At 46.5% G+C, this 27,222-nt stretch overlaps 1 protein-coding gene across 2 annotated transcripts in view; it reads left to right on the top strand.

Moving 5' to 3' along the window:
• The first annotated feature begins 2,155 nt into the window (after positions 1–2,155).
• The window catches only part of NAV1 (neuron navigator 1), a 284,649-nt gene continuing 259,582 nt past the window's right edge, over positions 2,156–27,222 (top strand). The window contains exon 1 of one of the 2 annotated variants that reach the window (XM_060277180.1): positions 2,156–2,246. The gene's annotated coding sequence lies outside the window, so the exon portion shown is untranslated. The other variant, XM_060277181.1, reaches the window with a different exon arrangement.

Below are 27,222 nucleotides of genomic sequence, written 5' to 3'. Positions count from 1 at the left end.
TCTTGTGTGCAATGTGACCGTGCAACTGTCCCTGGCACCTTTGGGAGGGTGCCTATGCTGTGAATGATTATTGAGGGGGGCACAATTCCACCACCTTGAAATGAAACATTGTGGCCCTTTCTTTTACTTGAATAAAAACAGAGGCATGATCCGACTGGAGCTGAAGTCCCGTTATTTTTGTAGGTGACTTAAGAATAGGGTGAAAGGTGGTGGGTTCCATGGGCATAGCCGGATTGATGGAGGACGCCCACCTGTCATCACCCTCTGTCTGGCTCAGCCGGTTTGCCAATTGCGTTGCTAGAATGCGCCACAACCTCATCCAAGTGATCCCAGCGAGCAATTCAATTTCAAATATTCTGATTATGTATACTTGTTATTTATTTATTTGATTTAGGTAGGGCAGCTGCCCCCCTGCCCCCCTGGCTACACGCATGATGGGCTCTCCCACCAGCCTCTCCCAACTTGGTGCCCCTGAGATGCCTTGGACTACGGGCATGATAAATGGTCAGGGATGATAGAAGCTGTAGCCCAAGAGGGCACCAGGCTGAAGTTGTTGTTGTTGTTGTTGTTGTTGTTGTCATCTATTGCATTTATATCCCATCTTTTTCCTCAAAGGAGCTCAAGGTGGCATACATTATTCTTCCCCTCCTCATTTAATCCCTGCAAGAACCCTATGAAGAACGTGAAGCAGAGGGGCAGTTGACTGGCCCCACTAGGTCTTGGGAAGGCTGGGACACTGACATGGACTTTTCATGACCTTGCCTTGAGAATTTGTTGGTGCATTCATTGGCTGACTGATATATTAATAATTTCTAACCCACCTTTTGGCAAAACCAGCTGGGAAATGGGGAACGACGACTCTCTTTCTTCGCAGCTTCCCCTCCTCTGGCAAGGTCTATAGGCCACTGTGGAGAGCCCGCCCCGCCCCCTTGTCACTTTCAGGCAGCGAGGTCCTGCTAAGCTAAGGCGCTTCTGCAGACTTCGGATGTGCGGAAGCCCCAAGAAGAGAGCATGTCAATCTCACGCCCTAGCTTTTGACAACAGAAGGAAACTTAGCAATGCTTCCTTTAGGACAGGAAAGGAAAAACGGGGCGCATTTAAGTCCCCTCCCCGCTCTGTTCTTTTTATTTATTTATTAAACGGAGCTTTACTGTTGTCTCCTTGGAGCAAACTAGGTACCCCCCTTTCTGGAGGTTGAGTGAGGGACTTTTCGATCGATGGTGGGGCAAAGGAAATGATGTGGTTCTTGCGGGGCGGGGGGAGGTGTTTGTGTCACCATTCGCAAGATCCTATGGATAAGCCCGAAGCCCTCCTTCCTTCCTTCCTGATCAAAGGGAGCGAGAGTACCGTATGTGCGCGTGTCAGTCACATTTTTTAAAAAACGAGATCTTCGGATAAACTGAAAATCTAAGCTCGCTACGGCGCACCACGCCCGTCCCTCTCCAAACCATTGTTGTCATTTAGTGAAGGAAGCCAACAGCTGGAGGAGAGATTTCCTGCCCTCTGCCCCCCCCTCCCGCGTATCGAGGAGGAAACGAAGAAAAACGCAGGCGAGGGGCTGGTCCAAAGACCTTGGCAGGGGGATCCCCCGACCCACCCACCCACCCAGGCCTACGAAGGGCAGGCAGCTGTCATCAGGAGGACCCCCGGACCCCGCCTTCCCCGCTCCTTTTTTTTTGATGAGGAAGCCTGGTGCTGGACTCAACAGCTCGCCTGCCTCCTCCACCCAGCCAAAGCCTTTGAGTTTCTGGAGAAAGCATCAGGGGACGCGGAAAAGGAAAGAGAAAAGGCAGCGCGTGTGCGCGCGCTGGTGTGTCACGTCACGGCCGCCTGGCACCCTCCTTCTCTCCTTCCCTCCCTCCTCCTTCTCAGACACCGCATAAAGAGCTGGCTGGCGTGTGCCGGAGGGGCACCGAGGGCCCACGTGACCGCCCCTCCCAGTCGGCATCCCCGGGGATCGGCACTTTGTTCAGGATGCTGCCGCTCGCCGCCCCCATTGTGGACTGAAGATCTTGGGCAAAGCCGACGCGGAGGGGGCTGGGCGAGAAAGGCCGGCTGGCTGCTGGAGGGAGGGGGCACCCTTCGCCGTCCCGACGGGGCGCTCGCCGGACTAAAAGGGGGACAGGGAAGCGGGTGGGGGGAGCGCCGGAGGGGTGGTGGTGCTGGGTGAGGGCTGGCGACGGATCTTCTATCCAAGGCAAAGGAGGGAGCCGAGGCGATGGGCGAAGCGCAGACCGCCTAGCAGGGTAAGTGGCTGACTTGGACGCGTGCGCCCAGCCCCGCGTGGATGGTTGTTTTGGGTGGGTGGGTGTCTGTGTGTGTGGTCCTTCGGGGTCCTCCAGGGGGCACATGCCGGGTTGCATGTGGCCCCGCGAGGGAACCCCTCTGTTGCTGTGTCCCTCGAAGGCCAGCAGGATGCTCTCCAGCCGAGGCATCCAGCCCAGCCCACGGCAGCTCCGCGGAGAGCCTGGCAAGGAGGGGCTGTGCCGGATCCTGGTACATTCTGTTCGGCGGCGCTTGCCAAGCGGACGAAGGTCCAGGCGGGCTGCTGCCTCCCAGCTGCTCCTCCGAGGGCAGGGTGTCTGCTCCGCGAGACGGTGACTCAGCCTAAGGTCAGCGATGGGTGGAAATTGGGCTGGGAGGGAGAGGAACCCCTGCTCTGCCCCGTCCAGACTGGCAGAACTTGAGAGCACGAGGACGAGGGCGACTAACTTCTGGAAGATTATGAGAATCGCAAACTCAGGCTGAGCTGTGGCTGGTGCCCGTCGGGGCTGGAGGGGCAAGAGGCAGGGAGACTAACTAGCAGCGAGACTAACTAGCTGGAGCCAATGACAGGACGAGCCAACTACGGTAATCCTCGCTTTGTCCTACCCCCTGCTGAGTCCGACAAGGGGACGGAGGCCGAGGAGGAGGAGGAGGAAGCAGCTGACAGGCTGGCAACCCCCGGACAGCCTGCAAGTTAGAAGACCGGCAAGGGAGGGGGTAGCTAATGGAGCAGTACACCAGCCGCCCAGATCAACCGGCATCCACTGCTGAGGATGCAATCCTAAAATATACGCAGGCTGCTGTAGAGCTGGACGGGACCCCAAGGGTCCTCTAACCCAACTCCTTGCAGTGCAGGAATCACAGCGAACCCCGCTGACGTGGGCACAAGCCCCACTGAATTTAGGAGGACTTCTTCCTGAGCAGGCTTCGTAAGGCTGCCCGCCCTATTATGATTAGACGCAGACAAGCTGCCTGTATGGGCTGCCCCCTACGAAACTCTGAGTGCTTTCCATCACCTGCGAATCCTCCTTGCCTCTGCCCCTTCTCTCCTGTGTGTATATGGCACTTTCCCCACTCTTGGCTACCCAGTGGTGTCACTCAACAATTTTATTTTGGGCTTGGGCTGCCACACAGGAAAAGCCACGTGGATGTGCAGGAGGGGAGGCTGAGCAGAGAGAAGCATGGGAGACATACCATAGTTCTGCTTCTGTCTTTGACGATTCCCCACCCACCTCTCATGCCAAGGGGGGTGCTGGGATTTACTAACTTGGGGTAAATGAAGACAGGACAGGATTTTACCAGTTATAGCTGCTTTTCCAGCAAAGGTCACTTGGGACATCACATTAGAACAAGTGGCACCAAGATGCTCAAGGTGGAGTACATAATTTTTCCCTTCCCAATTTTATCTTAACAACACCCCTGTGAGGTTGGTTAGGTTGGAAGATGGCAACTGGCCAGAGGTCACCCCAATGAGCTTCCTAGCTGAGCTGTGGATTTGAACCCTAGTCTCCTGGTGCAGGTCAGCATCTAGCCACTCTACTCTACTGTTTTTGCACTGCACCACACTGGCTCTGCTGCAGCTCTATACATAAAGCTTTTCGATCCAACAACAGGAAAGTCCAATGTGTCTGCAATGAATGCATGTGTCAGGAAGATGAACTCATAGCCAGGGATCTGAGACTGGCTGTACAGATTGTCACATATTGTGAGCTGTGCTATTAAGAAAGTTCCTCTTCACACAGCACATAGTTAAACTACTGGCTCTTGTAAGAGGCAGTAATGTGCACCAACTTGGGGAAAGAGGATTAGACAAACACGTGGAGGATATGTGACCACTAGCCACAATGTTCTACGCCTGCTGTCGGAGGGAGCAGTGCTTCTGAATACCAGTTGCCGGAAGCCACAGGAGGGGAGATTGCTCTTGTCCTCCATTCTTGCTTGGGGGTTTCCCATAATGGGCAGCTGGTTGGCCACTCTGAGAACAGAATGCTAGACTAGACGGGCCTTGGCCTGATCCAGCAGGCTCTCACATTATTATGTCATTTAGTCTCCTGCAATGTGAACAGCTGGATCATGTAGTTCTGCCCCACAAGGAGGTTTGTGAGTTCCAGAGGTTTCGGACTTCGCCCCATCTCACTTTGTGCAGAAATCCCTGCTCTTTGCACAATGCATGTGCAACAAAGATCTGTCACTGTTTATTTGTAACATCCAAAGCCCCTCCAGACAATGAGTTTCGTGTGCCAGTGTGGCATCCCCAGTCCTAAACACAGAGTGAGCTCAGCTTACAGCCTCCCTTACAGCTCTACAGGCCAAGAGGATATGAGCTTAAAGCTGGCTGATGTTCTCTCTGTGTGTGTGCATTGTCAGCGGCTCCTGAGCATGACACAGGGGAGAAGTCATTTCTGGTAATAGTCTACCAGGAAATAGGCCAAGTGGTCATTGGGCTGTGGGCGCTAAAGGGGAGGAAGGAGAGTCTGTGTAATCATCAAACGGTATTCCAATTCCTGAGGAAGCTGATAAATCATAAGGAACAAGTGTGGCTAACAATGAATGTGGCTCATTCTTCCTTTGGAAATCAGGCTCCCTGTGTTTTGTTTCAGTTTTGTTATGGTATGTGTGTGCGTGTGCTTTACTGCTAGTTTGCTCTGAGCTGGGTTAAGCGGCTTTAGCAAAAAATGTGGGTTGTTTTGTTGTTGTTGTTGTTACATGCATAACAGATACACACCATGCCTTTGATAACAAGCTGCTGTACAGACACACTAAGCAAGCGGCAGTCTGGTCTTCAGAAAATTCAAGGATCCGCATCTAGGAAGCACAGACAAAGAGAAGTAAAACAGCAGGGAGGAGGGGAGCAATGTTGTCCAAGGACCACCCAGCAGAGTACCAGGCGCTTTTTTTGCCTCTTCAAGCTGGCACAAACCCCTACATGCCTCCCCCCGCCCCCGGGACTAGGAAGACCCGAAGCTTAATCTTCCAAATCTTGATAATTCTTAACAGTGAGACACTTGAATTCATTATTATTAAAACGATCTCTCTTGTTTCTCCAAGCCTGCTATATTAATTATTTGGATTGCTGGTGACATTGTTGCTGTAAGTCGTCCGGAGCCTGCTGGCATAGGGTTGGCAATAGATAAATGATGACATGGCTCTCCTTTTTTGAAAAAGGGCCAGGAGGTTTATTTGCTCACATTTGCCTAGCCGGGTGAAGCCTTGAAAAGCACAGCAGATGCAACACAAAAACCCTTGTTTGTTGAGTGGCAGGCTGGAGGTGGCAACAGCTTGGCACAGCTCCCTAAAGGGAGTGCCCCCTTCCTGCTGCCATGGCTCTTTGGCGTATATCACTCCTGCCATGCTTGGCTTTTAGCTTGTTTCTGAGCAGATCTGCCTGCTATAGTTTCATCCCAGCGGTCACCTGGGCTTGTTTTGGAACATTCGCTTGGGGAGAAAGGAGAATATTGGGAGATTAATTTTCGGGAAGTTCAGATGCATATTGAATAGGCTGGTTCTATGTCAGTTGCATCGGGAAGCTGAATTCCAAGCTCAGCATTTTCATTTCTCAGCTGGGCAAACAGAGGCTTGGAATCCTCCCTTTGCCTTCTCAAAGCTGGGCTTTCCACCATGCCACTGCCAGTAGGAAACCTTGGCAACGCTGCTCTTTGGATCCTTTGGGTACACCTGTTCTATTGAGGGGAATGTTGAGAATGGCCATCTCGGGTTACAACCAGAATGAGGAAGACCAAGCCACTGATGGCACTGCAGGGGTGATGCTCACAGACATCAAGAGGGTTAAGTCACATGCCCAAATTGGCATGTAAAATGTTGAGTGAGTAGGCTGGGGTTGGAGCTGGCCATTGTGTCAGAGCAGCTTTGCTGTATCCCCAGCTCACAGCTTGGCTTGCATTGCACGGGGTCAGGGCTGCCATGCCTCTCCTGTAACCTTTGAGATGGGGCAGAGTGATCTGAGCCTCTGCAGCGCTCTTCCACTTAACTCACATCCGGGCTTGTTGGCTTGGTCGTGAATTTGTGCAATAGTAAACAGGAAACGGGACACAGGTGGCGCTGTGGGTTAAACCACAGAGCCTAGGGCTTGCCACTCAGAAGGTCGGCGGTTCAAATCCCCGCTACGGGGTGAGCTCCCATTGCTTGGTCCCAGCTTCTGCCAACCTAGCAGTTCGAAAGCACGTCAAAGTGCAAGTAGATAAATACGTACCGCTCCGGCGGGAAGGTAAACAGCATTTTCGTGCGCTGCTCTGGTTCGCCAGAAGCGGCTTTGTCATGCTGGCCACATGACCTGGAAGCTGTATGCCAGCTCCCTCAGCCAATAACCCGAGATGAGCGCCACAACCCCAGAGTCGGTCACGACTGGACCTAATAGTCAGGGGTCCCTTTACCTTTACCCTTTAAACGGGAAAAGGTCTAAATGGTGCAAACAAACGTTTGAGAAAGGATCTCTAGATGTTTTGAACCTGAGCGATAGAGCTCCTAATTCTCAGGCAGAAGATCCCAGGTTCAATCACCAGCATCTTCAGGTTGGGTCAGGAATGTCCCCTGTCCCTGGAATGTCCCTGGAAAACCAGTGTCAGTCAGTGGAGACAAAAATGGTCAGACTCAGTATAAGGCAAGTAGAAACCCACCCAACTCTGCTAAGATTAAGGCATAGATGGTGAAGAATGTTGCAGGAAGCTTTTCCCACTCTGGTGGGGGAGATGTAGCCAGAGTGGGGAAACTGGCTGATTCAGCTCAGAGGAAAGATCAGCATTTGCTGCCCCAAGAGCTGCTTTCTCCGCTATCGATTATCCTGCACTGGAGGCCTCAAAAGGTAAGCAAGCTCATTAGGCCTGCCTAAGCAACATGGAAAGAGGCTGTCTGTTTTAAGTTGGCAAAAATCAGAGGCAGATTCCTGGAAGAGGACCCTGAGAAAGCTAAATGATGTTCCATATTGGACCAGCTCATCAGCCAAGACTTTCTAGCTCTTATTTTAGCCTGGGGCATTGATTCCCAAATGAGGAGTCTGGCCCCATCAGGCTATCATGGGACACTGTCAGCAATTAGTGCCCGAAATGATGGAGGATAATAGGCTAAATGAGGAGGGAAGTGATGTATTGGCAAGAAGGGAATGTTGAACAGGTGGAGTCCTCAGTACAGTTAAACATTTTAGTAGCAATGGAAAATTTGTTCTATGGAATCCGTAAGGTTGGAGAATCTCTGCTGTAGTGCCGCACACTCTGTTTAGAAGACCTTCAAGCTGGTGATGTCTTGCTTTCTACTGCCCACTTCCAAGACCAGACCCAGGGGGAGGGAATGGCAGTCCGATTGTATGTCACAAGTTGGCTATTACAGTCTAGGCAGAAGTTGGTTCTACTGCCTGAAGCTAACATGAAGACAAAAAACAGGTATAAACAGGGAACTCCTGGATGCCAACATCCAGGTTTGGGGCAAGTACTCTCTGGTGAGAGAACCCCAGCAGATATTTTAAATCACAAAACATGCAGCAAAGTAAAGTGTGGAAATATAGGCTGTTAGACCTTTAAAATATGCCCTTGTAAGTTCCTTCCAAGGTTCCCCTTTCCCCCAGGCATTGAAAAAGACAACACGTTTGGTAAGTTAAAAATGGTTTACTTACAAACTCTCCAAAGGTCAGATTCATACAACCTTCAGAAAATGCAGACAGTCAAACTAGTAGTGAAAGTTCCTAAATTAGTATAGAAACTCAAGAGAGGCTTGTTAGAGCCATGTGGTCTGAGCTTAGAGCAACCAGCTCAGACCTCTTCACACACTGAGCTTCTCAGGTAGACTGGAGTACAAAAATAGGCTTGAGTACCTTCCTCCCAAGGTGATGGAGTGACTTTATGGCATTAACCCCTTCCTGCAACAAATAAACTTAAGCCTGTTGGGCCTATGAGGCTGGTTATCCTCACAGATCTCAGGGGTCACGTGTGAGTGTTTCCAAAAACACATACAGTATAATTAAAAAATTAAAAGTAATGAAATTTCAATCCATATGAAAAGTCAAATAAAATTATTGGTTTTAAAGGGGATTTTTAAGTTAGCTAAAAAAGGTGGTGTTGGTTTAAAAAGGTTGAGAAACACTGCTGTAGATAATGAGCTAGATGGACTTTTGGTCTAACTGTATATAAAGCAGCTTCCTGTGTAAAGAGCTAGGGAAAAGGCTGAACTCAAACCTACTCCAGTTGAGATTGTTCCGCTTGGAAGGTGTCCCATAGGAGAAGCCAGGTGCCTGGGTGGGATCTTTGTTTACAGCTGACATCAAAGCCTGATGTGTGGCAGGAATCTCTGCCATGGAACCGATTCAGGATATCCTGGGCTTGGCCGTAACAAAAACAGCACCAGACCGACCCAGAGTGTTGCTCTAATAGCTACCGGGGCCCTTGCCCTCTTGTCTGATCTGCAGGCCCTGGCTGCAGGAGATAGGCTTATAAATAGACTGCAGAGATCCCGTATTTTTCCTGTTGAACAACAGCCACCCCTACTGTGGTCAGCAAGGCAGGAAAAAGGTGTTTCCTCATGGCAAGGTCTGCAGTGGGACCTGATGGGGCCTCTCTCTGGGTGCCAGATGGAGCAAGATAAGTGCAGTATAGGGAGATGAGGTTTCAGCCACAAACTCCCCAGCATCTGCTGGCTTTGGCACTTTGTCACCGAGTCCTGTGGGACAGCCAGAGCCTCTGCTTCCCCAAGAAGTAAGTGCCTGAGACCAGATATCTCCTGTCTGCCCTTGGGCCAAACAAGACTTCCCATCCCAGATGGCCCCGGCATCTGCCTGCTGTATCCATACGGTGTTGCTTATTGGCCTACAGGCTGCCGGGAAGAGCACTGCAGCCGACTCCTGGTAAGCAACTTGGTAAGACACACAGATGTTCGCCCTGCCTCCTCTTTGCTTTGTCATCTGCTGCGGGCATTTTTTATTCATGGGCACAGAGGCAGCTTCCTTATATACAGAGTCAAGATGGTTTGGTCCATCTAGGATCATTTAGAGATGAATGAGCAGTGGCTCTTCAGGAAAAGAAAGTTCCCAGCCCTATCTGGAGATGCTGGGGATTGAACCTGGGGCCCTTTGCATGCAAGGCACAGGCTCCACCACTCTGCTATGGCCCTTCACAGATCCAACAGGGTGTCTCAGGTATTTCTTCACTCACCCCTGAGCCAGAGAACAGCCATAAGCGCTGAATAAAGGCAGCTTTTAAAAGTCATCCTCCTTGTTCCAGTGTGGTGTAGTGGTTAAGAGCAGTGGACTTGTAATCTGGTGAACCGGGTTCGCTTCCCCGCTCCTCCACATGCAGCTGCTGGGTGACCTTGGGCTAGTCACACTTCTCTGTAGTCTCTCAGCCTCACTCACCTCACAGAGTGTTTGTTGTGGGGGAGGAAGGGAAAGGAGAATGTTAGCCGCTTTGCGACTCCTTAGGGTGGTGATAAAGCGGGACATCAAATCCAAACTCTTCTTCCATGAGAGATGAGTGTTTCTTTTTAAAAAATTATATAAAAAGCCAATTTAATAAATCATTCCCAATTTTTGCTCCATGTAGATTTAGTTGTTGTTTCTTCTTCATGGAGTTGGTGTTGCTCTTTGTGGGGTGGGGGAAGCCCTGTCACTTTATTTTAGCAACTGCTTAAAGTAGGAAAGAGGCACACCAGGAGTGTTTGGATGTGGGTAGTTGCTGGGAGCTCCCCTGCATGGTTATCTCTGCTTGGTAAGTCTGCTTTTAATTATGACAATGCCTTAAAAGAGGCACACGTGTTGAAGGAATTACTGTCAAGAGTCCTGTGGTATCAGGAGGCAGCACTTTTGTTGTTGTTGCAGGGGATTTTGTGGATCCAAGCCTCACCTTGTCAGATGCAATAAATACCGTATTGGCCCGAATATAAGCTACACCTTTAAAATTCATGGGAGGGGGGAGACAATAACTTGATATAAGCTGCTCCCTTAAAATTCCACAGACACTCAAACCTGTTCCATGTCTGTTTCAGCAGCAATATTGTAAAAGCCTATTTTTGTAAGGTCATGATTTTAAGCCACACTTTAACCCCAGAGTCATTTGCGATTGGACTTAACTATCAGGGGTCATTTACCTTTACCTTTTAACTTTTCACGGTCAGAATTTGGAAAAAAAGTGAGGCCAATACATTAACTGGAGAAATACACACACACACACACACACACACACACACACACACACACACACACCTTCATCTTCTCCACCTTATTATCCACATACTTTTACATAAACACACACACCTATCCAGTAGCTGTGATGAATGAAATGAAGTGGCTGATCCTGTAAGAGTCATGAAAAAGGAAACATGACAAATTAGGATTCAAATAAGTTTTCAGCATTGGAAATTCAAGGACACCTTTGTTTAAGTTTCTGTTATCTTATTTAGCTTTGCTGTGTGTATGGGCAGTGGTGAATTTTGGGCTTAAAAACAAACAACAACTCTACAGATCACACCTGTTATAATCTGTCCTGTGCAGAAGTGTTGGTTGCAATCCTGACAACAACATCTGCTTGAAAAGAAGCAATTCCTACTGAGTCCAGTGGGACTTACTCCCAGGTAAGTGGAGTTAGGAGTGCAAACTAAGGCATCATGCCACCCACAGCCATTTTCCTAAATGGATTTTACTTAAATGTAGAGAAAAGTATGTACTCCACACAGACTTGCTGTCTGTTCCTTATTACAAGGAATGGTTCCGTGTAAGGGAATCTATAATTTGCTGGACACACTACATAATGCATAAAGCTAATTTAAAACATTTCCGTGCCAGTATATTCTAAAACAGTGTTTGGCATACATTGTTATGTGCATCAGCCTACTCCAAGCTGGTGCCCTCTAGGACCACAACTTCCATCAGCTCCAGCCAGAATGGTCAGTGGGCATGAATGACGGGGTGTCCAGGCAAGCAACACCTGTGGATTATCTGGTTGCTGGGTTGAGATGAGAATCTGAAGCTATTGCCTGAGGAATCCTGGCTAAGTCTGGTGGTCAAAGGCAGAATTTCTTTTCCTTTTTTTTGCCAAATCATTTTTATTGATTTTCCAAATTTTAATTAATCAACCACAATTAAAACAAATTTAATACAATTTTCCCCCAAAATTGGCTTTTGTCAATGTGTCCATAATTTCCTCTTGCTGCTGCATTGTTTTCCCACATTCTATTCCCAATAGTTCACATTTTATTCACTATAATTAACTAGATATAGATATAGAGACCTTAAACACCAGCTATCCACCCGCTGAGGCAAATGCAGAATTTCCATGTTTCAAACCCAAGCAGCTCCTGCTATCTGGAGATCCACTGCAATATTTCCTTTTGACTTTGCTTCTCTTGCCAGAGAGTCGCAAGAGCTGGCTGAATGGCAGGAGGAAGCCTATCTCATTTCACTGACGGGGCATTATCTCACAGAATGATTACTATGACATGGCGGCTTCTTTAATGTATTTACATTAATCAAAAACCAGGCTAATTTGAATGTGTGAATGTAGGCTACAGTACTGTATACCCAAAGCCTTTGTCTGTAGCTTCCCTGCAATTCCTAAGAGGAGCCAGCAGGCGGAGCAAGTAACTCACTTTAAATCCAAGCCCAGCCCTTCCCTTTCCTCCCCAAGTTTACATACAATTCAGCTGAGCATCTCTTTCAGCCAGTTGCCTCCCTCAGCAGGTAGTGAATTAAATGCAGCCGGTTGAGAGATTAGGGAGGTGGCTCCGAGATCGGCGGAATCTCCCGGGACTCGGCAAGAGAGCTGGATCAATGGCTGATACACTGGAGCTAGCATAATCATGCATATTTTTTGAAAAGCGATGGAAATGCTCTGGGTGAGCCAGACAAGGTAGGGAGCAGCTGGGTAACTTAGCAACAGAGACCCTGCACTGACCATTTTCACCAAGTATGCTGTCTGAGCCCAAATTTCCGAGAGGATGAGGAAGTCCTATGATGTGGGTGGGCCCTACTTGCTCCTGCCAGTCATCAACATAAAGCTGGCTCATCCACTGGTCACCAGTTTAACCCAGTGGAGGGAATCACTGGTTCATCACATGCTGGTTCATCACATGCTGAGCACACAGGCGACCTGGTTTTAGTTTTACTCTTTTTGCATTTATATCCTACCTTTTTCTCCAGGGATGTCAAGGTAGTGTCCATGGCTTCCTCCCTCCACATATAATCCCCACAACAACCCTGTGAGGTAGGTTAGGCAGAGAGGCAATGACTAGCACCCAAAGTCACCTGGTGAGCTTCATGGCCAAGTGGGAATTTGAACCCTGGTCTCCCAGGTCCGAGTCCGACACTCTAACCACTACACCACGCTGGTTCAATTGGTGGCATCTCTAGATAGGGCATGGAAAGATTCCTGTCTGAGTTGCTGCTGGGCAGGACTGAGCTAAATAGGCCAATTGACTGCTCTCAGCATAAGGCAACTTCTTACGCATCTAAGACTGGATTCAGACAGCCGTGTTTTTGCCCAAAGCATTGACTGGCGGCTAGCAAGTGGCAGGTGGAAATACCTGGCGCTTAGGTTGTCGAATGAGTATTTTGAGAAATAGACTCCATAGATATTGCTCACAGAGTACACTAGTTTTTCATAGCTCATCCCACCAGAAAGCAGATGTTGGTTCACTCTACAACAGGCATCCCCAAACTGTGGCCCTCCAGATGTTTTGGCCTACAACTCCCATGATCCCTAGCTAACGGGACCAGTGGTTGGGGAAGATGGGAATTGTAGTCCAAAACATCTGGAGGGCCGAAGTTTGGGGATGCCTGCTCTACAATTCTATGTAATTTTTTCCCTGAGAGTGAATCCCATTAAGTTCACTGAGACAGGCTTCCAAATAAGAATTCCATTGCATGTTTCTAACATTGAATGGTTGGGCTGCATTGCTGACCATGGAAAGAAAGTCCTATGCAGAATTAGGCATACTTATCTCCATGGATTTCAACTGGTTCCAGCACCTTCAGCCCCAACCCTGCATAGTTAGAAGGCTACAACCTTATTCTCAGTTACTGGGACATACAGCATGTCTGAGTAAACATGTATGTTGCACACAGTCAGGCTGTAAATCTAATTTCAAGGGGATTTAAGCAAATCCTCTGAATTGTTCCCTGTGAGCTTTTCAGAAAACACAGGTGTAACTCTTTGGGGAAGTATATTTCAAATCCTCCTAGGGACAACTGTAAGAAATACTCGCAATTGATTTTGCAGTTCAGTGCATGTCCAGGGTTCAAGTTCAGTTCATATAGAAGGATTTTTCGTGTAAACTGATAGGCTAGGCTAAGTTTTATCTGTGTTAAATGAATGATGATTTCATTCTATGATTTCATTGCACTGCACAATGTAAAAACAGCTCTCTTTCTTAGGAGCAGTCTTGCAAGCTGTGTTTAAGCAAACGTAGTTTGAGAGCGGCATTTTAAAAAGGAATGCTAGGCAGACAGGCAGGCAACCAGGAAATTGAAACATTCTTTTCTTCATCCAGAGGCAGGAGAGTTGCATACTGAGCATGATCCATTCTGGCTTGTCTGGAGGTAGATGATGCTTAAAAGCAAATTCCCCTAAAGTAAGGATGAGCTTTCCCCCAACACAATGCATAAAACAGGCTTCAGGAACTGTGGTGGGGGGTAATAATAATAATAATAATAATAATGGTAATAATGGTAATAATAATAACTTTATTTATATGTCACCCATCTGACTAGATTGCCCCAGCCACTCTGGGCAGCTTCCAACAGTTTAAATAACTCTGTCCTCTCTTCACTTTTGCTAAATCCTTGGTAGTACCATTATCACAGTATACAAGACATTGCAGAATCCCTGTTTGACCCCCTTGCAGTGAAATCAAATGGCTCAGGTACATCTCAGTTTCTGTAAAAACCAGGGATGGGGAACCTGTGGTTCTCCAGATATTGCAGGACTACAACTCCCATCATCCCTGAACATTAGTCACATTAGTTGGGGCTGATGGGAGTTGTAGTCCCCCTCCAAAAAAAAATTCTGACAGGCATTAGATTGAGGGAGGTGATGTGATTGGTTGCTTCAGAAAATGTCTTCCCTCCTTGGAGGAATGCATGCAACCGCAGTGCAGAAATGTTTGAAATGGCTTTGCCTAGACCAGCTGGATTGCATGGGATGAACTGTCAAGTAGGGTTGATAGCTGCAGTCTAGAGATGGATGCTCTTTGCATTCCTCAGTGAAACCAGAGAGTCAGCACCTGCTGCTTCAACTTCACGTTTGACTTGGTCCTTTCAATCTACACCCTACCCACTGTTGTTGCCCCACAACTGAAGAAAGCCCTAGGGAAGGATGTGAGACTGGGACCGTGCCTGCAGCTGAATGAGGGAGCAGAATAGATGGAATTCCTTGAGGCGACAAGTGTAGCATTGGGGGCAGGTGCCCAGGGGGACTAGTAGGATGGAAAGCCCAACAGTAGGTGGAGGCAGAGCCAAGGACAGGCAGAACCAACTCAGGCTAGTTTTGCCCCCCTCCTCCTCCATGCCAAGCTATACAAGGATAGCACAGAGACTAAAGAGGAGGAAGCTGACAGCCAAGACTGGATATAAGCAAGAAAATAGGCAGGGGGAGGATGGTGAGGCCCATTTGCCCTAATAGATGAGCCACCGTGGAAGTGGAAGAATATCCTTCCAAATGTTAACTTTCTATGCAAAGAGAAAGCTAGCATGTTGTAAGCCAGCCCCTTTGCTTGTCATGGTAGTTTTCTGTTTTCAGGGAATTATTAACATAGGGAAGAGCATTTTAAAGGCGATCTTCTACTTGCTGTGAAGCTGCCTGTTTCGGCCATCTCATTCTGCTGCACATGTGGTTTGAGCCTAAGAGAGAAGGAGTGAAGGCCTCTGGGTTAGGGTATGGCCTAAAGCAGGGACGGGGGACCCATGGCCCTCCAGATGTTGAGGGACTCCAACCTCTCTGAGCCCCAGCCAGTAGGAATGATGGAAGTAGGAATCAGACCCTGTTTGGAGGGGCTGCAGTTTCCTAGAGCTAGAAGGGCAAGGAAAGCTGGAGCCTATATATTTGGTTGGAAAGATCTGGCTGCATCTTTGACTACGGGTCTCCAGTAGCGAATGATAGTGTGCATTGCTTCAAAATTAAACCTTGCTGTGTTTAATGAAGCCGATTCCCTAATAAGTGCATTGGGAAATGCAGCCTTAACATGGTATGACAAGAACAGGAGTGCCCTTCCAACAGCAATGCAACACATCCATCTTTTCAGGCAGTACTTGGCTAGTTCACTAGCATGACCAGATGAAAAAGGAAATGCGCTTTTCATTTCTGCAAGACAAACTGCACCTGTTGGATTTCCCTCTTCTACACAACTCTGAAATGGGCACAAGTCATTTCCTCTTTTTCACCTGGTCGCCCTTGCAGCTCTCTTAAAACTCTGGGTGCTCTTTCTTTTGTATTCCAATTAAAAAAAAACCACCATACTGTATCTCATTATCTCATTAAACTCAGAAACATGTAAATAATATATAGCTCCGGGTGCTTTGACATGAGATGAGACAGCTCTATAGCTCATTTTCAATGAAAGCCAGCATTTGTGTTTGAAGTCTGGGGAGTGAGAGGGGAGCTGGTTGTTTTCTGAAGATGTCAGACAGGGCCTGGAGTTACCTAGAAGGATGTGCCAAGTAATGGTTCCCCTTGCTTTCCCTGTTCAAGTCATAGGAACCTGCAGTGAACTGTTTTGTCAAGGGCTGATATGCAGGTATTATTTGCAGAAGGAAATTACAGCAAGGAAATAATAAATACTATATAGTGCATTGAAAACCATGCAAATGCAATATATTTGCACATACCAGCTGAAGGAGGCAGTAGAATTTACATGGAGAATAAATGCCCACTAGAACTGAGTAAGCTGAGGGACTGTAGCCATGGAACTATTAGGGAGGTGGACAGGCTCGTCAACTAACTCCTAGGTCCTGACCACTGGAAGACCTCCCAAAATTGGGGTGATCAGATGAGACCGAGGAAAGGGCTCCAAAACTTTTGCTGTTGTCCAGAAGAGAGAATTTCAACATGATGGGGCTACTCTTAAACAAGCATAGATACTTAAAAAAATTACAACAGACCCAAACAGCTGCTGTTCTGAAAAGCAAGTGAAATTAATTCCTTTCTGACTTTAGTGTGTATGTGAAATGTGGAGGCGCAAGCAGGAAGGAAGGAACTCTGATGAGATGGAAGAATGGAGCAGTGGGGTTGCATAAAATGGGGTTGGGGGCCACAGGTGGATCCCCCTATATCCCATAAGTATACAGAAAATACTTGTTTGTAGATACCAGGCTAGCAAAATGTGGAGCTTTACATATTTTTATTTTTTCATTTTGTTTAAAGGAAGCCAGCACTGTCCCCAGCAGATGGCAGCACCATTTTAGAATAAATCCCCTGCAGGACAAATCTCTCTCTGAACTGCAGTAACAAAGCATCTGTGTGAGGGAGCCTTCTGTTTTCAAACGCCAGGACTTGTGAGCTTTCGATTCTTCTGGTGGTCCTTTATGCACTCGGCAAAAGCTTTCCGAAAAGTCGGGAATGCAAACACCCTTTAACTGCATTGCCAACATAATTAGCTGAGCTTGAATCCGGCGAGACAGAGGCACTGTCAGCAAGCAGTTCCTGTGTCTGAGAAATTGGTCAGGTGAGTTGCGTCCCCAGGAAGGGGTTGCACTCCCCTGAAGAGGCAGGCAGGCAGGCAGGCAGTCTGAGGGGACTTCTGGACCCTCAGCTCTGTCACTGGTATGGAAGCACCTTTTGCCAGCTATGCCTGCTAAGAGAGCTACAATTGTTCCTGGACTGGGAGAGACTGAGCACAGTAGTTCAGGCATTGGTGACTTCCGGACTGGGTTCCTGCAAAGCACTCTTTGTGGGGATTTCCTTGCAGTTGATCTGTAGTTGGTGCAGAATGATGTCTGCAGCACGGTTTGCTGACAGAAACGAGACCTGTCAGCATATAACACCTCTGCTCAGAGAATTGCACAGCTTGCCAATTGGTTTACCAGGCCAAGGTTTTGCTGTTGGTAGATAAATCCCTTAACAGCTTGCGACCAGTTTGCTCATGGGATCCCCCTTACCCCCAAAGTGCCCACTCAGCCACTTTGATCTGTGGAAGGGCAGGTGCAACAGGATACTTGCTCTACACTTGTAACAAACCACTCTTTCAGTGGGGCAGCAATTATACTTTGGAACTCCCTGTCTATTGAAATAAGACAAGGCAGGTGCCTTTGCTGAATTCTTTTCAGCATCTACTTAATATTTTTTTTTAGCTTAGGCAAGCCTATCAGAACATGTAGATGTTGACATGTTTTACTCTCTTTTTAGTTTGCTGCTCATTTTAATTATTTTTTAATGATTATTTGTGCTCCCGTTGCTATTTGGGTGGCCCCACATGATTCTACATTTAAACACTTTTTGCACCTGCAAGTTTTCAGCTGGTCACACTGCTTCATTTCCAATCAGTGCATATCATGTGACTGCTGAAATCCCACCATGTTTCAGACCACAAACGTTCTGGGCTTTTTGTGTGTGTCCTGCTTTTGTTCTGTACAGCCCCTCCAGACAGCAATAGTTGTGATAGCATTGGGGGAAGCATCACACTACAAATGCATTATTATTGTGTCAAACAAACATTGCTGAATAAAGCACCATTCTGGAGGGGCCCTTAGTTGCATGTCAATTTCCAAATATTCCAATTTAAGGTTCAGGGAAGCTCAGCATTTCTGACACTTAGGATGCAACCGATTTGGAGGCAGAGTGGTTCTGAAACACTCTGGAGGTTGCTTTTTCAGTTTCTTTTCTTTTTTTCTTCATGAAAAATATATTTAAGCTGCTTGACTATTCTGATTTTTTAAACAAACAAACCCTGCTTATAAAACTGCATGCAATATAGAAAACAAAATATTGACAGAAGGGCTTGTAAATGTCACCAAGCATGCACACACCAGGTCAGTTATGCTTGATCTACTTCTGGTCCTTTAATAATTCACATGTCCTCATAAAATGCCCGCTGTGTTTTTCTGAGACCATGGCCTGCTATGCTTTCAGATTTCCCCAGGAAAAGAGAGTTAGAGCCATCTTACATTGCAGGCTCGCTCTGCACATACTGTATATGAACACAGTCAAACCGATCCTGAATTAATTCTCTCAGGCTTAGCTTGTAACTTACTCCTGCCAAGTAGTAGGGAAGATTTTTATACACCTGGATGTTCATTTTGAGGGCTGGGCTATGGGGCCAGCCTTGGCTGCACCGCTATATACTATATACACTATATATGCTGATCCCCTTTCCCTGGAGATGCCAGAAACTGAACTCAGGACTTTCTGCATACAAGCAAGCAAATAATTTGCTCTTGCCACTGAACTGTGAACCCTTGCCCATTATGCAATTTTCCCAAGGCATCACAGAAAATGTGTTAATCTCAGAGGGAGATGGTCATTGTTACTTGCAGGACAGCAGCCAGCAGGCAGTGTGCCTTCCTTGCTGTGATAACCCTTCTAAAGCAAAGCCAGTAGGAGGTTCCTTTCTCTTGCTGATCCTTAACCCTCTTCACCATATGTATCCCAAAGCATGGAGCAACTTTACCCTTGAATTCCTTGAGCAGCCTTTATAAATTAATCTGCTCAATTCAACAGGACTAATTCTACCAAAACCCAAATCAAAGTGCTAGAGTAAGCCACCTCTTCAATGCTGCTAGCAAATTCCTCGGTCACCTCGTAGGTCATTTCAACTTTCAAATGTCTACATCAATCGAAAAGCGAGAGTTTCCTTCCTGTCTGAATGTTGCTGATGTTGACTCCCTCCTATTGCCTCTTGCTTAGTCTCTGTCTGCAAGGTCAAAACACCTTGATGTATCAGCTGTATCTTGGGTTGCCTAGGAGCACAATGACCCTTATTGTAGCATTGATATCTATGACTGTCTCTACCCAGCAAATTTGTACAGGTCCTCATTAAATCACCTTTAGACTTCCTGCTCCATAAAGTAAAGCAGATTAGCTACCTTCAGCACTTCACAACAGGTTGAGGGTTTTTGGGTTTTTTTGGCACCTGAATTGATTGTCTAGAAGATTTTCTCTGAAATGCCTCTCCTTGCTCAGCAACCACTTTATAATGAATGGATTCCAGAACTGAAAAATGACAATTGAGTAGTGATCTTACTGGCGGTTCAGAAAGCAGTAGCTAGTCCTGGTCACACATAATTCTTTAGCATCTTGTTCAAAATTATGCACCCCACTTGCTAACTATGAACAGGATCTGTATACTAGGCTAATCATGTAATCACTAGCAACTTTGTACCTGGCATTGCGCAGGAATTCTAAGAATAAAAATAATTTTAAAAATCAATTCAATTTTAAAAGGTTCAGTCCACCATCTTATTTCAAAATGGTGTCCAATTGTATCCAAACATAGATGAAAAACCTGCTCCTTGATGTCAGGAATCATAATACAGGATTTGGTTAAAATCAGTGCAGTTTTGAAAGATCAAGGGTTGTATCCAACAAACTTCTACTCCGAGTACACACATTGAAATAAATGAGCCTAAAATAGGCACACTGATTAATTCCAGTGTTGAGCACCATCATCGCTGATAGAGTTCAGTAACATTGGGAGGGTGGTTGCCTTAGTGTCTGTTCTTATTACCAGCACTGCATTCCACAATGACAGCATAGCTGCCAAGTTTTCCCTTTTCTCGCGAGGAAGCCTATTCAGCATAAGGGAAAATCCCTTAAAAAAAGGGATAACTTGGCAGCTATGAATGACAGAGTTCAGTGTCTTGAGAATCAATCCCTCCCCACCAACCACCCAAAAACCAAACCCAAAGCAAAGTTCCAGTTGTTTGAAGATGTTAATCAAAGGTGTGTGGCTGTTGCTGGTAAAGTCTCAAAATATAGACTATGCCATATGGGGGAAGGCAGGGCATCACTGCATGTCTCTCTATGAAAAGCAGCATTGTGCAAATGTATTTGATTTGCCTGGCATATGAGTTTCTGCTTATGACCCTCTCTCCCTCTGGCAGTGTTAAGTGCAGGGCATGCACATCGGGTAGATGAGAGCCTGCAGAATATGAGGCAATGTTATCCTAACCCCTATCACTGTGGTTTGGGGGATTTTTTTATCTACTCCAGAGCTTTTCAACTCCCCTTTCAGGATCCATGTTGACCTCCTTTTGACTTCCTTCTCTAGCTGCTGAGGACAAAGGCACCCTGGGCCTGACTCTTCCATAATTGGTCTTCTTCAGGCCTTGGTGAGACCTTTATCAAGACTGCCAAGATGTGTCATCTTGGATTAAAAGGGATGCTGGTGCATGGCTGAGGTCTCTCTCTGTGCTCAGGAAGAAGCACTAATCTATAACATTTCCTCCTCCCCCCCTGCACTGCCCCCAGGGTCTCTGCTTCCTCAAGAGACACTTTGAGAAGCCTTCATTCCTTGCTTGGTAAAACCTATGACACTCTGAATCTCTGACCTTTTCTTATCAAAGTATTCAGCAGCCCACTGAAAAGTCTAATTTCCACTTGCTGTTGCCTTTTCTCTGGCCTTGGTCTTCATTGTCCAAAGGCTCCCTTTCTGCAGGCTTCCCCCCCCCCCTGTGCCTTACAATCTGTCCACAGCTCATTGAAGCCTTTATCCTTCAGGCATGCATGCATGCACAGCACCAACCCAAGCTGAAGGCCACAAAAGTTAATTTGAGCAGGGAACGCTGCATTTCAGCCAGAGAGAGCAACTAGGGGCTGGCATTAATGGCTTTGAAATGATGGATCACCACTTTGGAAATGTAGGAAGGGAGAGCAAACAGGAGGAGGAGTTGCGCTCTACTGGCACGGACGCTGCAGAGCGGGGGGGGGGGGAGAGACCAATTCTTTTTTCTACCCTCGGTAAAATGAGGGTCTTCAAAGCAGATCCACACCTTGCGGGGGCTCAGGGATTTCTGAGAGGAACACAGGAAACTGAATATACCAGGCAACGTGGTCTAGGATCTTCTTCTCTGGCTGACAGTGTATCTCCAGGGCCTCAGCAGGCAGAGGGTCTTCAGCATCACTGGCTAACCAGGCCTTTTGTTTTCGTTTGCAACTAAAAAGTGCCCTAAAAAGTGTTTTTTCCCCCCAAGGCTGCAATCTTGTGCAGGTCACATGACTCATGTGGGAGTGCATCCCTGGAAGATGGCATCCTAGTTTCCCCCCATGTGGCATTGGAGGGTATGCAAAATCAATCAATCAATCAATCAATCAGGTTCACTGTTGCTAGTTGCTGTTCCTACCCACCAGTCAGGCAGCATTACACAATGTTTCCAGTTAACAAGGAACAGAAAGACTTTGCAGAAATGTCAGTGGCTGGTGGGGCCAAGATCTTAACGGCTTTGCCTAGGGTGCTGCTGCTGCTCTTCTTCTTCCTGGAACGGCAGTGCAAGAGCCCATTTGCACAGCAGCAACGGACATGTCTTAAGTGTATTCCATGGGATGAAACTGGCTCCAGGCCAAGAATTCTGATTTATGTGGTTTAAGAATCGCAGTCGCTGTTGTGCCTCCTTTCCACTCTTAGTGCCTGCATTATTAAAAGAACACAGAAACACTGAAAACTGTCCAGGGGAAAGATGCAAGTATTACCAGAAGACTGGAAACAAGCCTGACATTAAATGTGCCATGATAGACCTTCAGAAGTTGCTCGTGACTGGCTTCCTGCATGTGCCTCAACATGTGAGATCTAAAAAAAGTACTGTGCATACATTTATTTTTGTCAACCTGGTGGATCCCAGATGTTGGGGGATCACAATTCCCATCAGCCTCAGCCAGCACAATGCTGTTGCCTGGGGCTGGTGAGAGAGGCAGTGCCCGGTGTCTGGAGGGCAAAAGGTTTTCTGGGGCTGTCTTCTGAGCAAAGCTTTTCACTGGGCAGGCTCTTAGGCAAGCCCTGTGTCCATGCTCTGTTCCTTCTCTGCTTTATTGCTGGTTCCATTGTGGACTTGCTACTTGGCAACAGTGGTTTGATATCATTACCTCCATGGATACCAATAGCTTTAGGTGGAATAACCCTCGGAGCAGGATTTGCATGGATTCAGATAGGCAAGAGCTGTATGAACAGGGCTGCTTTAAATGCTTACCATTCTCCAACTATGATGGAGGAAGGTGAAAAAGAGAACAGCCAGCTATTACAGCTATGACAGGTTCCAAAGCCCTCTCCTTTTTAAAATCTGGTCATCCTAGCATGCAGGCTGGTGCAAAAATTGTGCCTCTCCACTCTGGCTTAGAGTGGCTAGGAGCATGCCCTCCTGGTCTGCTCCTTCACTGCTCTAGGCACCTAGGCTAGGCTTGCAGACTCCTCTAGGTGATGTACCTAAGTTGTGAGAAGTCATCCTTAGAGCAGTGGTAGCCAATGTGACGCCATCCAGACATTTTGAAATACAACTCCCATAGCTTCAGCCGGCATGGTCAATGATCAGGGATGGTGGGAGTTGTAGTCCAGTTCTCCCTACAGTAGAGCTTAGTTAGAGCTGTGATATTGGCCAACCTTCCCTGTTTTCTATTGCAAACCTTCCTTCACTTTGGAGAAGGACTGATCTGGTAGGATACCCTACCAAAAGAAAAAGAGGGGAGTATTATTGATTCGTCTCGGTCAATTTCGTTTCTCCCCCAGTGAGCACACTGCCCCCCAGGCTACTTTGAAATGTGAGACTGCAGATGGATGCCTTCCTTGTCATGCCTTAATGCTGGCCTTGTTGCACACCCTTAACTTCTAAAAATAATTCCTGAAGTGGCTCCGAAGGACTTAATGTATTTAGTGCTCAATTTCTAAAATAAAAGGACACTTAGATCTGCTTACCAGCTAGCTCCACTTCTTCGACCTGGAGGCCATTCCTCATAGTGTGTAGGCTGCTTGCCATTAGTGGTGAGATAAAAGGTGTCTGCTAGTATATATCCATTGTTTCACAGCAGTAGATCCAGATTTCTGGGTCCCTAGATACTTGCTTTGTGTTTATGAATATGGGATTTTTAAAAAAGCCTCCTTTCAGCAGTCCTCCATTATATTTCCATTCTGTCAAATAGGGCCTATAATAGCCTGGTAGATTTGCTGCACTTATGTGTTAACCACACTGTTCTAATCTGATTCAGCAACTTCTGGTGTCTGTTTCCGTTACTCTTCAGAGATGATTTTTTGTCTGCACTTTGTGTCCCTATCAGTTGTTTGTCAGCGTTTGAGTTTGACCACAGCAGTTATTTTATGCTACTTTAAAAGTAGACCTTTGCACTCATGGCCTTATATATCAGAAACCTGAAAGCAGCTAGGTTGACAATAGATGTAAGATTTTAAGAGAGGCAGAGATGATTTGATGGTGCCTTTGGTTGCCCTTAAAATGCGCAGACATCGCCCTCACCCCTAAGTCTTGAGACTCTAAAAACTGATTCTGTGGGTTTTCATGATGCACTCAGATTGAGCAAAAGAAAAGCCAATTCCTCATTCACTGCTGATAGTTTTGTAACTGGGATGGGTGCTTGCTTTATTTACTTGCATATGAAATAGTCCTATGCATGCTTACCCAGAACTAAGTCCCACTGTGGTCACTAGAGCTTACTTGAAGGAAAGTGTGCATAGGATCGCAGCCTTCCTTGCTTATTAGTTGCTTTTCTAAAACAGATTACTCCAGGGTGACTGACAAAAACGAGCCCCAAAGTAACCGCAACAAAACACACAGTAAAAACAATAGCAACCATGTGACTTTAAAGGGCTAATAAAATAGCAATAATAATCACGATTAAAATATTGCAAAATCTATCACCAGTGAGGCAATTAGTTTAGGGGTCTGCAGTGCTCTTTCTGTGCTCTTTCTGCTTCAAACTGTGCTTTGAGTTTCAAGCTGCTCTGCATAAAATGAAGATCTTTGTTCCTCATTCATTATAATGGGAAATCTAAAAAGGGACTAAAAGCTTCCTCCTTTGTGGCCAAAGTGGATGAAATTTAGGGGCACTGGATCCCTTCCAGGGTGGATTGAGCCTGCCAATCTGCAGACAAAATTGTCTTGTAATTTGGGGTACAAACAAAACTGGTGCATACCCCCCCTTCTGCATAAATCTGCTCTCTGAGACTTCCTCCAGGTAGGAGATGAGCCGCAGAACTCTGTGCATCCTGCTGGCTGTAACCCACCTGTATTGCAATTGGCAAACACTAATCAAGCGCTTTTATTCAGTTCCAAAGATACATCTGGATGTAAGCAGACATGTGTGGCTTTGCAGACACAATGTTGCAGCTGTGTTTATTAAGTCAGCCACTGGGAAAAGCTTCCTTGTTGTGGTAAATGAATACTGCACATTTGGGGGAGTATTAGCATAAATCTACCTAGAGACAACTTTGGGGCAAAGGAGCCAGCGCTGAAATGTGCAAATCTTAACCTTGGGATTGCAACAAAACCACAGCATTGTTACCTATTAAGATGGCTCCTGAGGTTTAAGGAGAAGGTTTCTTGAGCTGGCCGGGTTGTGAAAGCGAGAGAGTTCATTTTTCAATCTCTTGCAAATACAAATTCAAACCATGCATACAGATTTGGATGCATGATACAGAAATAGTTTTGCAGGATGCACAGCACTGGTCATTCAGTGACTTAAAATGGGTCATCCCTGTGACATTTCCATAATTTTGTATTCCTTTAAGTGAAGGTAAGAGCTTGGGAGAGAGCAAGGAGAAGGAGGAAAGAGGGAAAAGGAAGAAACTGAGAGTGAGACAGACATATATGGTAAAATACTGATGACTATTAGACATCGTATGTTTCAAGAAGTCTACCTTATAACCCTCCCCACCCTCTTTGTTATGAGAATTTAATTTACGTAGCACACTGGCTTATCTGTGCTATGATCACCTGAATAGTTTTGGATGCCCCCACAGGCTGTCTGGGTTAATAAGGTTGCATTCTGTTTGAGCATAGGGGGAACGAAATGACTATTCAGAGAAAGCTTTGCATTCATCAGACTTTCAGAGTTTGAACAAGCAGATAAAAAGCGTTTGTGGTCCAGTTCATAATACCCACTCAGCTTTGCAAAAACAGATGTTGAGCATTCAGTTGTATGTTGCTGATTCATCTGCACAGGCTTCTCCTTTGTTATTCGTTATCCATTCACTTCTTTGTTCATTCTGTGAGTGGCTCTCTTTGATTTTAGATAAGTCATTGATTGGTTAGCTGGTAACCCTTGATGAATGCCGAGTAACAAATCACTAGCTGAACTGGCAAATGCTGGGCTGAAGAGCAGCAAAATGCCAAAGTGCCTGATTCAGCAGAGGCGGTACGTGGATCACAGATTTGAGCCTGGGGTTTCAAATGCAAGAGATGGCAAATTCATCACAAGTACCGTATATTCCAGCATATAAGACAACTGGGCGTATAAGACGACCCCCAACTTTTCCAGTTGAAATATAGAGTTTGGGATATACTTGCCGTATAAGAAATACGACCCAGTGTATAAGCCGACCCCCGACTTTTGAGAAGATTTTCCTGGGTTAAAAAGTAGTCTTATACTCAGGAATATACAGTATTTTTTGCCCCTCTAATCTCACCTAGGGTGGCAACCTCAGAGCCTTTCCTCTCTGTGTTGATTCACATGACATGCTGTATGAGTGGCCTCTTAAAACCAGGATCAAATGATGGCCATTTTGTGTGAGTAACTATGTCATGTGTGGTAAATTCAGCAATGTGACCATAAATCAGAAAAAGAGGGCGTTGTGATAGGTTGTTTTTTAAATAAATCACTGGAATCACAGGGAACTGCTCACACAAACCTCCTGCCATACAATACACCCTCCATACATTCAAAGTTTAAGTGGTTACACTCACAGGAAGTTTAATAATAATAATAAATTTCTTTATATGCTGTCCGCCTGACTGGGTTGCCCCAGCCAGTCTGGGCTGCTTCCAACAAAGTATTAAAACACAGTATTTGCATGTGCAAATCAGGTAGAATAATCAGTGGCGGGGGCGAAATACAAATTTGTAGTTCTATGAATGCAGTTCGTTTATGTAGCACCATCACTCTGTATGGTGCTGTACAACAGGGTGGAAAGCAAAGTAATATAAATATGCAAGAAGGGCCAGTGCAAAAATGGTATCGTGCATCCAATTCTTTTGAAATATTTTTATCATGCTTTCCCCAAATAGCCCCAAACACCTTCACATACCTTATCACAGTACTCTTTATAAACCTATCCTCTAATCCAGGAACCTTCAACCTTTTCAGACCCAGGGGCCACTTTTAATCCAAACATGCATTTGGGACCCATTTCTTAACCCTTTACCATATTTTGCATGGTGGTAGTGCTCCTGTTGTGACCTACCTTGGATCAGACCATGACTCACGAGTGGGTCCCTACCCACCAGTTGCAGACCAATGTTCCAAACCAAGGATGAGGACCCTAGAGCCTTCCAGATGTTGTTGTAGCTGAGAGATAGTTGTTTATCTAAAACCACCCCATGAATTTATAGCTGACTTCAGTTTTGAAATCAGGACCTTCAATCTCATGCTGAAAACCCCTGAGCTAAACAGACTTGGAGCTCTTGAATCTTGCTGCTTCTGCCCCAGTATCATTCAGCTAGACCGCTTTGCACCAACCGCAAGATTTGGTTCAGACTGATGTATGGAAGTGAGAGCTGGACTATAAAGAAGGCTGATCGCTGAATAATGGATGCTTTTGAATTATGGTGCTGGAGGAGACTCTTGAGAGTCCCATGGACTGCAAGAAGATCAAACCTATCCATTCTGAAGGAAATCAGCCCTGAGCGCTCACTGGAAGGACAGATAATGAAGCTGAGGCTCCAATACTTTGGCCACCTCGTGAGAAGAGAAGACTCCCTGGAAAAGATGGAGGGCACAAGGAGAAGGGGACGACAGAGGATGAGATGGTTGGACAGTGTTCTTGAAGCCACCAACATGAGTCTGACCAAACTGTGGGAGGCAGTGGAAGACAGGAGTGCCTGGC

Source organism: Zootoca vivipara, chromosome 7 (assembly GCF_963506605.1).
Source record: "Zootoca vivipara chromosome 7, rZooViv1.1, whole genome shotgun sequence".
Lineage (NCBI taxonomy): Eukaryota > Metazoa > Chordata > Lepidosauria > Squamata > Lacertidae > Zootoca > Zootoca vivipara.
Note: the sequence above shows the minus strand (reverse complement) of the source record. Positions and strands in the feature narration are given on the sequence as shown.